Source organism: Anser anser (assembly GCF_964211835.1).
Source record: "Anser anser genome assembly, chromosome: 1".
Lineage (NCBI taxonomy): Eukaryota > Metazoa > Chordata > Aves > Anseriformes > Anatidae > Anser > Anser anser.
The window spans coordinates 134,336,481-134,353,809 of record NC_139720.1 but is presented as its reverse complement, the minus strand read 5'-3'; the positions used below and the strand labels follow the sequence as shown (position 1 = coordinate 134,353,809).

The 17,329-nt window shown below is 38.9% G+C and overlaps 1 long non-coding RNA gene across 1 annotated transcript; it reads right to left on the bottom strand.

Annotated features, from left to right (window-relative positions):
- Nucleotides 1-4,676: 4,676 nt before the first annotated feature.
- LOC310904222 lies at nt 4,677-10,050 on the bottom strand. Its single transcript, XR_014588121.1, has 3 exons — nt 8,932-10,050; nt 5,978-7,421; nt 4,677-5,461 (listed from the first exon to the last, which is right to left on the bottom strand). It is a non-coding gene; the product is annotated as an uncharacterized lncRNA (long non-coding RNA).
- Between the last annotated feature and the right edge of the window lie 7,279 nt (nt 10,051-17,329).

The window sequence follows — 17,329 nt, the reverse complement described above, 5'->3', positions numbered from 1 at the left end:
AATGTTACAGAGTTATAATTCTCTAACTGAAAGATCACCTATTCTCTTTCTGTATGCATTTTTAGATTTGGGACACAAAGATCATTTTTAAAATCTAAACAAATTTAAAATCATTAATAAAAGTTTTAAGGATAGTCTGCAGTAGCAAATGGTTTCCTGTAGTAACTGAAAATTTTTCTCAGATTCTTCTTTTCTGTTGCTGTTATATATATATCAAAAAAGGAAAAGAAAAAGAAAAAAAAAAAAAGGTTCTCAAATCATAACAAGAAATTTAGGTACATCAAGGTTTTCACCGTTTGCTGCATCCAGAAGTATTGGGAGAACCACCCATCCTTACAAACTTCAAAACTGTAAGTTCATTGGGACTTGACAGCCTCATGTGAAGAAATCTATTGTTTGTCTTCTACAGGTGAGAATTTCTGATAGACTCAAAAGAATTTCATCTCTGGTATTTCCAGTTTTGCATCAGAATCAAATACAGAGACTTCCAAGACAATATCCTAGCAAAGCTGTTAGTGGTAGCATTACTATCAGACAACACAGCCTACAGGGTTAAATTATGGAATTTTCTGTACAAGAATGTTCTAACCTTTCTACATTGCACAACACCTCCAACATTGCTAAACTGAGTACGAAGGAACACTTGTATGCCAGTGACTGTGCAACTTCTCAGAAAGACTTTCAGCTGTGAGTAAATCATTTTTCTGTTTGCAATCATTCTGGATTAGTATCAGCTTGCAGAAAATGAGTGAATGTGTTAACCAAACCCTGTAAGAGGACAAGCTGAATTTTTGACTGTTTAAGTGTTCACTTAACCTGAATATGTTTTCAATGATTATGACAATACCAATAAAAAAGTAACTCCTTGATTCCAAATGGTGTTACCAGGATTACAGAAAGAGACTACAGCCTTAAATATGCTCATACTTTTTACCACTTTAGATGTACCTACAGTTCTTGTTTGCTGCCTTGTTGTGGGATTTTGTACAGAATGAATGTACTGTGTGGTCATGACAGAAGCACCCCTACATATACATAGCTGTCATCAATGCAAGTCTATTCAGAATGTGTCAAATGTACATGGCACAGACATTATATGAGCACACAGGCTGTTTCATATCATCTCCTGGAAGATGTAAAGAAGAGGAGTGGCTTCCCTAAAGAATACTTCAAGGTCACGCTTGACAAAAATACAGCTTACTTGCCATTTTAACAGATAAAATAGATGCTTCTTGCAAAGAAGCTGTTTAATCTTAGGCCGGAAATATTGTAGGGTAAAGGATGCAGGAACAACATTAGAGAAGATCACAGAGCAATATCATCTGCTGTATCATAAACTGAGTGAAAGACAAAGTACTGCTTCAGCATCTGTCTAATCAGTAATGTGCAACTCACTTTGACACCACCTTTCCTAGCTATTTTAGCTTTCTTATCTCAGAGTAATGAGTACATTACAGATTTTGTTATCTAAGGCAAATTAAAGCTATGAAATGAGTTCTGGGGTCATCACATGTACTGCATGTACCAGGAATCCTATTTCTGCATATGGGTAAGGCATTGGAGGATATGAATATTTGAATATTTAATGCTATTTTTTGTTGTTGTTAAACTGTAATGCATTTCAGCTGAAGTTAGGATTTAAGCATAGAGGACCAACTTCATTGATAGATACTGTGGAGACTGCTTGTTTAGGAAAGAGACTGACAGTACCCATGGATCATGTTGTTAATGATTTTAAAAACAGAATATCATAAGTATTTTGTCCTGGAAATATAAAATTGTGTAATCTCTCCTTTTCAAATCTTTCAAATTGACTGTCGGTTTGTAAATTTATAAAGATTTTTTGTTTGTTTCTTGCTATTATTTTGGGGAAAACCACAAAAGAACCATCTCATTTGTACATCCAATATATTATCTCTGTATCCTGTTGAGATAATATAAGTCTAGTCACAAAACAATTTTTTCCACAAGAATCTAAGTCTGGAGGCTTGATAGATTTGGTAACTATCAGACAAAAGGAATTAACTAACTTTTGTCTGTCTGCCACAACACAAAAAGTACAGCACATCAGAATCTGGATTAAATCTTCACCTATGGAGTCAATATTGTGCTAATTTCAGAGTGATTCCATACAGTCATTTCAGATATTCAGATATTTCAAATAATCCCATAGTGGCATATGCCTTCCTGGCATAGAATTATCATTGAAGCAAATCTTGCACCCATGTCATTTTGCCTTAAACCAAATCAGCAACGTATCTATTGTCAGGCTGAATTTTTCTTATGCTTCTTTAACTTTTTGTATGGGTAGACAAGCAGGTATTATAAAATGTACAAAAGGTAGGCATAACAATCTGGTTTCTGAGTTATGTACTGTGGCACAGTTAGAATTAATGAGGAGAGCTTTATAGCGAATATTAACAAGGCTGGTCGGAGCTAATCCACAAAAGCAGAAAGCTTCATCCTCCTGGTCTTCCAAATATATGGCTTGCTGATAGAACTAACAAAGATATAGTATTCAATTTCTGATTTAGCAATTTCCTAGACAAGACAAAACCAACACCAGCAATAACGTATTTAAAATAAAAAGGAAAGAAAAGAGGAAAACAATCCTTGATTTACACAGATAAAAAAAGATGGAAACTTGCTTTCTTTTAGTTGTTGTTATTGTTGTGGTTTTTTTTTGTTTGTTTGTTTTTTCCCTCTGTGTACTAGAGGTTTCAATCATGATCTATTTATAGCATAGGTTATCTATTGTTTTCACTATTTTTTGTGTATTTTTGCATTTTTGTTTAAGCTGACTTTACTAAAAGTTAGTAAATGAGTTCTTACCCATATTGACAATAGCATTTCTTTTGAAAACTGTAAAAAAGATGTCTGTTACATTACTGTGTGTGACTGCATCTGGAAGTAAGGCACTTAATTCTGCTACAGATATTAAAATGCTGATATACTAAAAGCTAACAGAAGCGTTTAAAATAATTCCAAAAGGCAAGTTATTCTTTGACCTATATTTTTTCCTTTCTTATGTGCAACTGCAAAGAGTCATACCATCTGCTGGGGTTAATCAATAATGAAGATTACATCTTCAAATCATGACACCATGTCAAGGGATAACAGCAATTTGCTTAGTTCATGAAATAAATCTCTGACATGATGAAAGTACTAATTCTTTGGAATGTAATGCTTCACAAACCAAATCTTCAAGGAGAAGCTTTTTATTTTCCTCTTCAGTACTTCCAGGAGATTATGATGTACAAAGTTACTAACACAAAGAAATTTGCTTATTGCAAGTAAGCCTACTATGCTGGTCAAACTTATTCTTGGAGCCTTGAAGTTGTCCAGAGACTCAGATCAAATTATAAAAATTGAAATTGAAAAGCAAACCTGTCAGATTGTATCAAGAATGTACTGCTGGGAGGTCAATTCCCAGCTAGTGAGCTTAGAGAAAATAATGTAATATCTACAATTTTCCAGCTTTATTGAATATAAATGTTCTTAACTTTATACTATATGTTGATTTGTAGGTGTGTTTTCAATTAAATGTTATTTTACTTTAGGTGCTCTTCCTGGGTGGTCTTGGAAAGCCAATTGTTTTATTAATTAGGAACAGTCTGAAAAGACTAGTCTTGAAAATAATTTAAAAATATAAATTAAAGACAACAGTCTATGATATGTCAAGTTCTTACCCACTTTTAATAGACCAAATTGCATCCTTTTGCCGATGACTTAATTGAAGTGATCCACAAATGTAAGAATGCATTGTGACTGTATATTGCCAACAGATAGGAGTTCATTCCTGCCTCTTACTTATCCCAATTTTCAAGGATGAAAAAGAATCATATGAATGCTATAGCACTGCATTGAAAATGAGGTAATTAATTCTACTGGAATCCAGATTTATTACTTGGAGCCCAGTGCCAGTGCCACATACACTTTTTGGCTCAGAACACAGGCAGCAAGATGCTTGACTAACCTATAACTTAGACTTTAAATTTATCCCACCCGTGTAAAAGCAGGATTCATGAAGGCATGGTAATATGAGTTACCTGTTGAACCTGTTGATTTGAGATCCACAGAAAGTGTCTCTGTTATCCCCTTTTGAGAACATAGCATGTCTCCTTCCTAACAAACAGTTATCAGCCTGTACTTGCAGTGTTTGCAGAATGCAGTCACTGATACTCAGGGTTTAAATCTAAATCTAAAGTAGTCTAATCTGCCACATCTGGGTTTCACGGCAACAGGATACAGCAGATTCATCAAAAATCAGGGCTGACATGCAGTGATATGTCTCTGTGTGATAAGTGATACGACAAAATATCTAGGTGACCAAAATAGAGTGCATTTATTTCTCTATACGGGAAAAAAAGAAAGAGTATCTTCTGTTTTAACATCTTCTGATACTCTGAATTAATCCCCTGCGTAGTTTTGGAGAGGCCAATTAGTCTTTATCTGTATTGTGTTCCTTTCTAAAGAGTGAAGATGAGCTTTTCTTCTTTTGTTACACTGTTGTACTAAAATTTAAAAATAATAATGACATAGTATTACCAAAAGAAATTATACCACTCCATGGTAGATACACAATTATTATTATTATTATTATTATAGAAGCAAACAGCCAAACAAACATTAAAACAGAAAAAAAACAAACAAAAACTAACAAACAACAACAACAACAAAAAAAAAACAAAACACCATTACCAATCTGATTTCAGTTTTATACCTTAAATGCATCATTCCTCTGATGACAGAAGATGGGACGCAGTGGCTAAGGTATTCCTTAAAAACTTTTGTTTTAGAGGATATGATGTTTTTAATGTTAGGTACTGAGAAATCATTTTTAGGGCTATCAGGATAATTGGGTACATCTTACTAATAATGAGAATAAAAATATGGAATACAAATATATAATCCAAAAAGTCAGATCAGTGACTCTTCAGCGTCCTGTGGTCTGCAAATGACAGCACCCTGGCTGGTCAACATGTTTCTTTTGTGGCTGAAAAGATAGTGAAACAATATTTTTGATTTGTGTTTTTAATAATAACTGGATTAGCAGGGACATATTTCCATTAATGTTTCAGTATTGACCATGCAGCACAGATATACCTTATTTGAAATGATAAGTTAAGTGATAATGAAAAATGTAACATGAATAATCAACCACTAATTTACTTTCACCACTTATTGAAATATTTTTCCATCGTCTTCCTTATTGTAATTCCCCAATGTACTCCATTTTAAGCTGTCAAAATTACCTTGGAATACAGTTTTATATACAGACAAATCTGTAAAAAAGCAAGAGTGTCAGTGCACCACAAGGACTGGCTGCCATGAGTCTGCAAGATGGGAGCCAAGAGCATCCACAGGGCTAGTGGGACAATTTCTTCCTCAAGCAGCACCGGTAACGTCCAGCAAGGGAGAAAGGGGGAGACCAGAATCATGACCACTGACAACCTAGAACCTGGAAAAGATGATATTTAATTCTTAATATACATTTTGGTGCAGAAAAAAAAAAAAAAGACTAGGCAATTTGCTCTTGAAAAAGTTGGCTGAAGATATTTCAATGCAATAGATAATGCCATGTACATTAAAGTGATCTTTCACCCAAAAGGATCTTAAAAAAAGCAAATCTCATATTTAGATGAAAAGGTCTTGTCTCAGAATCACAGAATCATCTAGGTTGAAAGAGACCTCCAAGATCACCGAGTCCAACCTCTGACCTAACACCATCAAGTCCTCCACTATACCACATCACTAAGCTCTACATCTAAATGTCTTTTAAAGACCTCCGGGGAACTGAACCACTTCCCTGGGCAGCCCATTCCAATGCCTAACAACCCTTTCAGTAAAGAAGTTCTTCCTAATACCCAACCTAAACCTCCCCTGGCACAACTTCAGCCCATTCCCCCTTGTCCTGTCACCAGGCACGTGGGAGAATAGACCAACCCCGACCTCGCTACAGCCTCCTTTAAGGTACCTGTAGAGAGCAATAAGGTCGCCACTGAGCCTCCTCTTCTCCAGGCTGAACAATCCCAGCTCCCTCAGCCACTCCTCGTAAGACTTGTTCTCCAGACCCCTCACCAGCTTCATTGCCCTTCTCTGGACTTGCTCGAGCACCTCCATGTCCTTCTTGTAGCAAGGGGCCCAAAACTGAACACAGTACTCGAGGTGAGGCCTCACCAGAGCTGAGTACAGGGGGACAATCACCTCCCTAGACCTGCTGGCCACACTGCTTCTTATACAGGCCAGGATGCTGTTGGCCTTCTTGGCCACCTGCGCACACTGCTGGCTCATATTCAGCTGACTATCAACCAATACTCCCAGGTCCTTCTCTGCCAGGCAGCTTTCCAACCACTCTTCTCCCAGCCTGTAGCGCTGCTTGGGGTTGTTGTGCCCCAGGATGCAGGACCCAGCACTTGGCCTTGCTGAACTTCATACAGTTGGCCTCATTGTTGTTCCCTTGGATTTTTTTTTTTTCTTTACACAATGACAAGTATTCAATTGTATCAATATCTATGCTGTTGTAAGGATAATTTACATGAGCTTAAGGATGCACAGGAAGAATATAGTCAATGCTAATAAGAAAATAATTACAATAACAACACAAATAATACACAGAATGTAAATATCACACAAATCAACAGCACAACAAAGATCATTTTAAATGGTGATGATAAAAACGGTAACATTTCATTCCAATCTTATCTTGATGTTTAGAATACGGAAAAAAAAAAAAAGGATGAAAATAAAGGTTAAAAATAAAAATATCATTGAACCATTGAATGCTTGGGGTTGGAAGGGACCTTAAACATCATCTAATTCCAACTCCCTTGCCATAGGCAGGGACATCTCTCACCATACCAGGTTGCCCAAAGCCCCATCCAATCTGGCCTTGAACACTTCCAGGAATGGGGGGGCACCTACAGCTTTTCTGGGCAACCTGTTCCAGTGCCTCACCACCCTCAGAGTAAAGAATTTCTTCCTTATATCTAATGTAAATGTACCCTTTAGTTTGAAACCATTATTCCTTGTCCTATCACTCCACTCTCTGACAAACAGTCCTTCCTCAGCTTTCCTGTGGGCCCCCTTAAGGTATTGGAAGACTGCCATAAGGTCTGCTTGGAGCCGTCTCTTCTCCAAGCTGAACAACCCCAGCTCTCTCAGCCTGTCTTCATAGGAGAGGTGCTCCAGCCCTTTGATCATCTTCATGGCGTTCCTCTGGACTCATTCTAATAATTCCATGTCCTTCATGGGCTGGGGTCTTGCAAGAGCTGAATGCAACACTCCAGGTGGGGTCTTGTGAGAGCGGAGCAGATGGGGAGAATCTCTTCCCTCAACCTTCTGGCCACGTTTCTTTTCATGCAGCCCAGGATATGGTTGGCTCTCTGGGCTGCAAGCACACATTGCTGGCAGGATGAGTTCTATGTGATAAAGAATCAAAGAATCATAGAATTGTTAAGGTTGGAAAAGACCTCCAAGATCATCTGGTCCAACCATCCCCCTAGCTTCATATTACCCAGTAAAACAGGTCCCCAAGTACCACATCCAACCTTTCCTTAAACACTACCAGGGACAGTGACTCTACCCCCTCCCTGGGCAACCTGTTCTAACCACTCTTTCTGAGAAGAAATTTCTCTTAATTTTCAACCTCAACCCCTCCTGTTGCAACTTGAGGTGATTCCCTCTAGTCCTATTGCTACTTATCTGTGAGAAGAGGCTGCCTCCCAGCTCCTCACAACTTCCTTTCAGGTATTTGCACAAAGCCTTCCTCTTGTTCCATACCTAGATGTATTTCTCTAGCAAGAGAAAATAGCAATTTCTGCCACATACATATTTTTTCCTTGCAAAAATTATTTTCCTAGGGCTTTCAAATGGAGTAGCAAATAGGAATTCCATATGCTTTAAAGCAATGATCAATTTAAAATGACTCAACAACTTTGTGGTTCTCTTTTGTCTAATCCAAAAACTGTAAAATAAAAGAAAGATAAAAGAAAGGTGTGTCTATTTTTTTTCCCATCTGAGATGATAATTGAAGTTTGAAACACAAAGCTGTCACCTGAAAACTCACCTTCAGAAAGTATCTTGTCAACAGACTTACTGAAAACAGATTTATTTTTTTTGAAGAGTTTTTAAAGGAGTTTTAAACAATGTTCTAGTAAGATGTGGGAGGAGTAGCAATAGAATTATGAAATATCACAGAATCACAGAATCATAGAATGGCTGAGGTTGGAAGGGACCTCTGAAGATCATCTAGTCCAACCTCCCCCTGCGAAGCAGAATCACCTACAGCATGTTGCACAGGATGGCATCAAGGTGGGTTTTGAATATCTCTGGAGAAGGAGACTCCACAATGTCTCTGGGCAACCTGTTCCAGTGCTCTGTCACCCTCACAGTAAAGAAATGCCCCCTCCTATTCAGCCAGAACTTCCTGTGCTTCAGTTTGTGTCTGTTGCCTCTCATCCTCTCGCTGGGCACAACAGAAAAGAGACCAGCTCTGTCTTCTTGACACCCTCCCCTCAGATATTCGTACACATTGATGAGATCTCCCCTCAGTCTTCTCTTTTCCAGGCTAAACAGGCCCAGTTCTCTCAGCCTGGCCTTGTACAGCAGGTACTCCGGTCCTCTAATCATTTTTGTAGCCTTCCTCTGGACTTGCTCCACTAGTTCTATGTCCCTCTTGTACTGGGGAGCCCAGAACTGGACACAGTACTCCAGGTGTGGCCTCACCAGGGCTGAGTAGAGGAGAAGGAACACCTCCCTTGACCTGCTGGCAACACTCTTCTGAATGCAGCCCAGGATACCATTGGCTCCCCTTTTGATCACTCTTGGACTTCTCTTTGCCATGTCATCACTGCCACCATTAAAATCCAATAAGGGGTAATAATCAGAAGGACATACCAGGTGAGTGATTTTCTGAGCAATACCTCTTACCTGAGCCCCAGGGAGACAGCAGACATCCCTATGGGTTGGGTCTGGATGGCAAATCAGGCCATCCATTTCCTTCAGAAGGAAGTCCACTATGACTATAACACTTCTTTTTTTCTTGGTGGGAATTGTTGTGATGTGGTGTGTAGGTTGACTTGCCCTGGTTAACTGCCCCAATGTGGATGTACCTTTGTCCACATTGTCATTTCCTTGCCCATCAAGTTCCAGAGCCTCACATCTGTGAATATGATAATTCTTGTGAGACTGAGGCTGGAAAAAAAGTAGCAGAAAAATAATTTATGTAGCAATGATTTGCACATTTTCCTCATTTCTCATATGAACTGACATAACAACCAAAATATTTTTCATAAATGAGATAAATAAAAACAAACATATGTATGCTGGAATGTATGTAACAAACTCACTAGCTTTAATTTGACTTGTTAAATATCAGTGAAACTTAAAAAGATGTCTAGCTGAGCAAATACATCCTGAAGTATCATAAACAGACTTATGCAGGCTCAGATTTTCCTGAAGAGTTATGGTACAGGTATATGTGCAGTGTTAGTCTAGAAACAACCTGTGGAGCTTTATATCCACTCCCACCTTCATTTGCCACCTAATTGCCTCAGTGACTGACCTATTTTAAAATCAGATCTAGTTTAGCTATATAAGCATGGTAAAATTCAGCTTCCAATTTAGCCAGATGGAATTTGGCTAAAACACAACTGTCCACTGCATGTGAACCACGTGTCTAAACTTCCACTATAGGCAGTGGAAAGCATGGCTGTGATTCAGATGCCTTCATGAAGGTGTCACCTGCCTTACCAGCTGCCTTCATATCTGGGACAAATGACTGAAGCTAACCAATATGTTGCAACAGAATATGTGCTGAATATGTCGATTTAACAAAGCACTATTTGACAACATTTAATTATGAACTTAACATGACTATACTTCTAACAGGTATGTCTGATAGGTGCTTAATAGTAGCTGAATCTCACAGTCTCTTTGATAAATCCTGTAAATTTGGATCATAATAGCCAAGACAAAAGACTTAATAAGGCTCTAACTGCCACATTAGGCAAAGTCAGGATTTGGCTTCTTTGTTTTAAGGAAAAAAAAAAAAAAGGAACGAAGAAAGAGCTCCTTCTATAATATAGGACCTTTATTTATTTTATGTTTTCTTTGTAGTGAACAGGAAGAGAAAGCTATGTATTTGTTTCTAAAACTGTGCTGATTGGATTCAAAGAGCTCTATTAGCCAAGTCAAAGACATTTTTTACATCAAAACACAAAAATCAGACACATCCTGCAATTCTGGAAAGTTTCTGACTCAACCATTACAGAATGTGTCCTGCAATGGACGCAATCCTTTGTTCAAAAGAGGGAACGAGATTCTTAACTTTCTTGTGAACAGGGCAGGTGGATGTGATTTAGCTGTCCTGGACAGTGTATAATATTCTATGGCATGGATCTTCCCCTGATCTGTACCAAGCTACTCAAAAGTCTGCTATGACTCAGTGCTCTGAGGAAAGGATTAAGTGTCTCAGTGGTATGCAGCCCACATAAGGTCTGGCCTTACTTTTCTGAAGTCAGGGATGCTTTCTGTCATCAACTTAAATGAGAGGAGTACTATAAGGAATTGGGCATTGGGCTCAGTGTTAGCTTCATTTTAAATACTGCAGTGCAAGCAAATATCTCAAATGAGGATTTATTTTAAATAAGCAGTCTGTCCCCCCACAAAATATTCCATTTATGTGCATTAAGGAGATATGCCCTTCATAAACAACACCTCAATCTTAAAAGGCAATAAGGAAAAAGTACCTTCATCAACGGTTCATCAGCTGGTGGCTTAACAGTAAAAAAGTACTTGTGCCTCCTCCTGCCTTTTAAGTCTTGGTATCCATTAATACAATTACATCACAGCAACAGGTAATTTAAGGAGGGTGAAGAAAGAGATAGGCGTCTTCTATTCCACCATTAGGATGCATTTTTGTCAATTTATTATAAAGCAGGGAACTGCTAGTTCACTCTTTCTGGGCATAACTCAGTACTCAATACTAAATAAATGCATGTCTCATTTTGTCCTTACATTCTTGACACAGAATAAAACAAAATCAGGTTGTTATGGTTTTCAGGGCAAGAATCTCACCTTTTGTTTGGCTGTTTATGTAGCATCTGAAACTGAATTTTGATCCTGACTGGGAGTTTTAAGGTCTTTAAAAATACTATATGAAATGTATTTTTTCATAAACCTTCATACACAAATGATTTATAACACAAAACTTAGCTGTGAAAAAAAAAAAAAAAAGTTACACATTTTGTGGTGGTTTACCCTGATGGGCAGCTCAACTCAATCACAATAGCTTCCTCAGTCCCCCTCTTCAAAGGAAAGGGGTAGAAAATACAATGGAAAGGGCTCAAGGGTTGAGATAAGGACAGGGAGATCACTCACCAATTATCTTCATGGGCAAAACAGACATAGCACAGAGAGATTGATATAATTTAATACTAGTTAATAACAAGGTAGAGCAGTAAGAAACTAAAAGCAAACCAAAAACACGTTCTTCCACATGCACCCTCTTCTGCCTCCTCCCTCGGAGCAGCGCAGGGGAATGGGGGCTGCAGTCAGTCCCTAATGCTTCATCTCCACCACTCCTTCACGGTCACTCTCTGCCCCTGCTCCAACATGGAGTCCCTCCCACGGGATGCCGTCCTTCCCAAACTGAGCCTGCGGAGGCTGGCCACAGGCAGCAGCTCTTCAAGAACTGCACCCACATGGCTCCGTACCACAGGCTCCATCCATCCCCCAGGAGCAAGCTGCTCCAGCACAGGTCCCCCACGGGCGGCAGCTCCCCCCAGACCCCCTGCTCCTGCGTGGGCTCCTCTCCACGGGCTGCAGCTCCGGCCCGGGGCCTGCTCCTGCGGGGGCTCTCCATGGGCCGCAGCCTCCTCCAGGCCACATCCACCTGCTCCACCGGGGGCTCCTCCACGGGCTGCAGCGTGGAGATCTGCTCCGTGTGGGACCCATGGGCTGCAGGGGGACAGCCTGCTCCACCAGGGGCCTCTCCACAGGCCGCAGGGGAACTGCTGCTGCCTGCCTGGAGCACCTCCTGCTCTCCTTCTGCAGACCTTGGAGTCTGCAGGGCTCATTCTCACACCTCTCTCTGTTGTGCAGCAGTTTTTTTTCCTTCCTTAAATCTGCTCTTACAGAGGCGCAACCAGTGTCACTTCCTGGCTCGGCCTGGGCAGCAGGAGGAGGTGGCTCTGATCTGACATGGGGAAGTTTCTGGACTCTTCTCACAGAGGCCACCACTGCAGCCCCCTGCTATCAAACCCTTTGCCACACAAAGCCAATGCATATATACATTAATAAATAAATAAATAAAATAAATAAATAAATAAATAAATCTGAGTGAAAAGGGGAAAAAAATGTGAAGTTTGCTAATAAAGATTTATTGCTGCAATATTATGCTCAGCTTTGCTGCAAAACTGATGATCTTTATATTTTTTTGATTTGTTCACAGAGATATTTTCTAGCATTGGCACTCTGACATCTGTGTTTAATATCAGTCCTGTTTCCAGGCATCTTCTGGAGAAAACACTAAAAATAAGAAAAGACAGAAGATGCAAGTCTGAAAAACTGCCACTGTAGAATATGTGCTGTTGAGTTTTCATAATGGTCATTTCAATAAGGGAAGAATTGTGTTTATTGAAAAATTCCATGGAGCATTTTCCCTTCTCTTCCCTTAAGATACAGCCTATTGTGAGAGTTTCAGCTGAACCAAATTTTGTGGTGGTATGCAAGTGAGAAATGCTGGCATCAAAACTTTAAGAAACACTGTGTTGAATCTGTGAGATTAAAACTGTCCCAGTTTGGCAAGTATGGCACATTTTGGAAAGAAAGATATCAGAGTAATAGATAAATAGTTAAGAACTATTTTTTTCTTGGAAAAACAATTTTTATTTACTGCTTATTTTTTCCTACTTGCTTTATTTTCTTTCTGTGCTGAATAATAGTCCTGAAGTGCATAGTTCGCTGCAAATCTAAAATGTTGTATATGATTGATTAGAACTGAAGTCTGCATGTTGTTGCATAGTGGATTCTTTTCTCCTTTGCAAGCTGGTAATACCAGTCTGGTGAAGCGTTGCCATCAGTGGTGTGAGCTCTTTGTTCCCTGTAAAAATGAGGATTGCTCAGGAGTCAGAAAACATGTCTCAGATTTCTAATTTTTCTTCTTGGAGTAACTTTTATCTTAGATGATGTTTGGGTAGGTTTCATAACCTTTCTGAAATTCACTTTTCTACTTCTGAGAAGAAGATTGGATAAGTGTTTCCTTCATCATTGACACAGGGAACAGTTAATATGAAAAAACAAATGTTTTGTTACTTTGAAAAAAAAGTTATGTATTTTCCTGTCAATACAATGTGAGAAAAAAATGCCATGCATGATAGTTGATTTTTCCTAATAAATAATAATCTATTATTCACAGAAAATACAGCAGTATAAATTATGAAGTGCAAATGATGAGAACAGTACCCTCTCTTCTAGGGAAGTATTTTCAGATTTTATGCTGAAATCACAGGGTGGAGAATAATTCAATGTACAGAAATAAGTAGAAGATATTTTATCATTCACCTGAGGATACTTCTTGGTACATTAAAAAGAGAAAAGAAAAGATAATGAACTAGCTGTAAATATGATAAGAAAACAGGACAACACAAGTATTTTCAATTTTCGCTATTCCTTCCCTTAGGAGTGTTTCCTAAGGAGGTTTCTACTTCACACCTGGTTTCCTACCCTGTGTGGTTAACACCAACAACTGCCTGCCTTTTAATACAACTTTTCTGCTACTTTTTAGTCTTTTAGTTCAAAAGGCTGCTGTCTACCTTTGCAAACAAAAGTCAATTTCATGTCACTGCACACTGCTAAAATATAGCTGAAAATCCATAGATCTAAGAACAGTTTAACGCTTTAAACATATAAAGCGTGCTCTACAGTAGGCAACAATGAATTACACTATTTTTTTGTAGTCAAACCTCCCTTGAATCATTAACTATTTGAGGTTCTGTATGTTATAATTTTGGAAATCATGAGCGATTTAATCCATTCTTAAATGTTGCAATTTTGGGAAGCTATACCTACTTATAGGTTAATTGGATCTTCCCTGTATGAATAATGAGAGCTTAGAAAATCATATTTATCATTCTAAGAAAAAATGTTAAATAATTACAACTTATAAATTAACAGCATGGTATTGCTACTGCAAAGTAAGTGCATACACTTACTTAAGTGTAACTTGCATACACTTAAAGAAATGGAAGGCAACTGGTTAATATCTGATGAGTAGTAATGCCTATAAGAACGGCTGGTTGACTGCAGTATTAAATGGGCTGAATAACAGCATATAAATATAGTGATATCTGGTGCCAACAGTAGACGAATGAAATAACTATCAGGAAAGATATATCACATCATTCTCTACGACGCTGATACATATAACTGTAATTATCTTACTGAGACTAAAACTAAATGATTCCTGTGTTAATTCCAGTGGCTTAAGCCCATGTAAGAGCTTATTTTTAAAGTTAGTTCCTACTGTCTTTCATATGCTGGTTTTGCAGATCTGATATCTTATGGCTCTGAACTTGCCTATTTCAAGCTGTATGTAGAGCAAGCTCAGGCTACCACAATGGAGCATGCTTGCCTAAACAGTACATCAATTTGATTTTCGTCTAGAACAATTGTCCTAGTATAAAGATGGAGTGAACCAGAGCTTGAAAAATACCCAAGCTTTTGGGAAATGCAGAGCTCAGCTAAAAGTATTAAGAGGCCGGTTGATTTCCATTTCTTCTATGAAAATATCCCTAACATTTTTGAAAGGGTCAATGTGGTCCTCACACCATCCCTGTCACCAAGGATGAATCGTTCCAAATATCTGTTACCAAAAATTGTTTCAAAACAATTTATAGGGAGAGCAAAGAGAGCATGCTAACTAGCAGTAATACAACTGGTGGCTGTTGTTTTCATTGCTGTAGCACCATCTCCTTTCACTGACCTGAGCACTGACCTGGTTAGTGGTGTATTTCAGACAACTTTTGATCCTTTCTTCCACTGCTGTTTCACTGCTTAGGAAGAGAAAGAGGAAGCTTTATGAATTATATATATATATACATATATTAAAAATATAAAATTGTTTTTTTTTTTTCATTTAAGGATTATCCTCCTTTTTTATATATAAATATCTGATGAATTATGGAACAAGATGTATGTCAATTTTCTTGGTGTTGGTTGCTCTTGTGTTTTAACCCAGCAGACAGCTAAGCACCACACAGCCATTTACTCATTCCCCAAGTCAAAGTGGAATGGGGGAGAGAATCCAATAAATAAATAAATAAATAAATAAATAAATAAATAAATAAATAAGAAAAAGAGAGAGAGAGACGAGTAAAAATTTGTAGGTTGAGATAAAGACAGTTTAATAGGACAGAAAAGGAAGGGAAAACAATAATAACAAAAACAATAATGAAATAATGATAAAAGAATATACAAAGCAAGGGATACACAATACAATTGATCAACCACTGACCAATGCTCAGCCAGTCTCCAGTCAGCAGCCAACTGTCCCAACCCAAGCAACTCCGTTTTATTGTTCCACATGACACCACATATATGGGATAAGGTGTATGTTGCCTGGAGGAGGCTGCAGCCCATGGAGAGCCCCCCCAGGAGCAGGCCCCAGGCCGGAGCTGCAGCCCGTGGAGAGGAGCCCACGCAGGAGCAGGGGGTCTGGGGGGAGCTGCTGCCCGTGGGGGACCCATGTTTGCTCCTGACGGATGAACCGTGTGGTACAGACCCATAAGGGAGTGGTTCTTGAAGAACTGATGCTTGTGGGAAGCCCCCGCAGGATCAATTTGGGAAGGACGGCATCCCATGAGAGGGACTCCATGTTGGAGCAGGGGCAGAGAGTAACCATGAAGGAGCAGTGGAGACGAAGTGTTAGGGACTGACTGCAGCCCCCATTGCCCATTCACCTGCACCACTTGGGGGAGAGGAGGTGGAAGAGGGTGGAGAGGCAGGAGGTGTTTTTAGTTTGTTTTCAGTTTTCACTGCTCTAGTCTGTTATCAATAGGCAATAAATTACATCAATCTCCCTATGCTGAGTGTGTTTTGCGCATTACAGTAATTGGTGAGTGATCTCCCTGTCCTTATCTCAACCCTTGAGTCATTTTCATTGTGTTTTTTCGCCTTTGAGAACTGGGAGTGAGAGAGCAGTTGTGTTGGAGCTCAGCTGCCCAGCTGGATAAAACCAGCACACCCTTTGGGCAGTCTGAGTCAGCTGTCCTAGCTGTGTCCCCCCCCCAGCTCCCTGTGCAGCCCCAGCCTCCTCGCTGGCGGGGCAGCACAAGAAGCTGAAAAGTCCTTGGCTCTTTATAAGCACTGCTCTGCAACAACTAAAACATTGGTGTGTTGTCATCATTATTCTCATCCTAAATCTAAAACACAGCACCATACCAGCTACAAGAAAGAAGATTAACTCTATCCCAGCCAAAACCAAGACAGATGCTACATGGTCCCATAAACCGGAAGCTTGAAGTTGTGACTGGTGACATTCATTATTCTAAGTCCCCATAGACCTATAACAAGCCAACAGGAATGGATGCCAAAAGCATAAAAGCACCTAATATAGTCTTAACTTCCCTCATTACCTCAGTAAGTAAAGCTGGTCTAAAATGAAACAGAGAAGACCTAAAGCTTGTTTTCTGAAGATATCACAGTATGTTCACAGTACAGCTGAGCACACAATCTACTCTATGTCTTTTGAGAAAACTTTAGAAAAAAATAGAGAAAATACCTTTCCATTTCATTGCTCTCACTCTCTTATTAATCTTTTTTTTTTTTTTTTTTTTTTTTTTTTTACCTCAGTTTACTGTCCTAATTTCTTTAACATTTCCCTTGGCTTCTATTAAGTTCTCCAAAAGGTTTATGTGCTTTCATGCCAGGCAATTTCTCCCAAGATCCCATGGCTCTACTTTTAATAACAGTGATACATTTCTCACCATATTTCTTGCTCTACATTTCTTCTGGGTCTTTTCACAGCAAATGGTGACTTTTATGAAGCCTTGTTATCACTGCCACAAATTCTCTGCAGAAAGCAATCAGCCCTTTTGCAGGATGTGGTCCTAAAGTGTTACAAGGTCTCCAGTGTCTTTATGAATACCAGTGTATATAATTAAGTCTTTTGGTACAATCTATGATACATGCTGAAGGTGCAAAGAGCATTATGCCTCAAATCATTTCCCTTAATATCACATAATCTGTTGTGGTTTTTTTTTTTTTTTTTTTTTTTTTTTTTGGCTGCAGTGTTAGAATAAGATTTATCCCAGTGCTTTTGCCATTA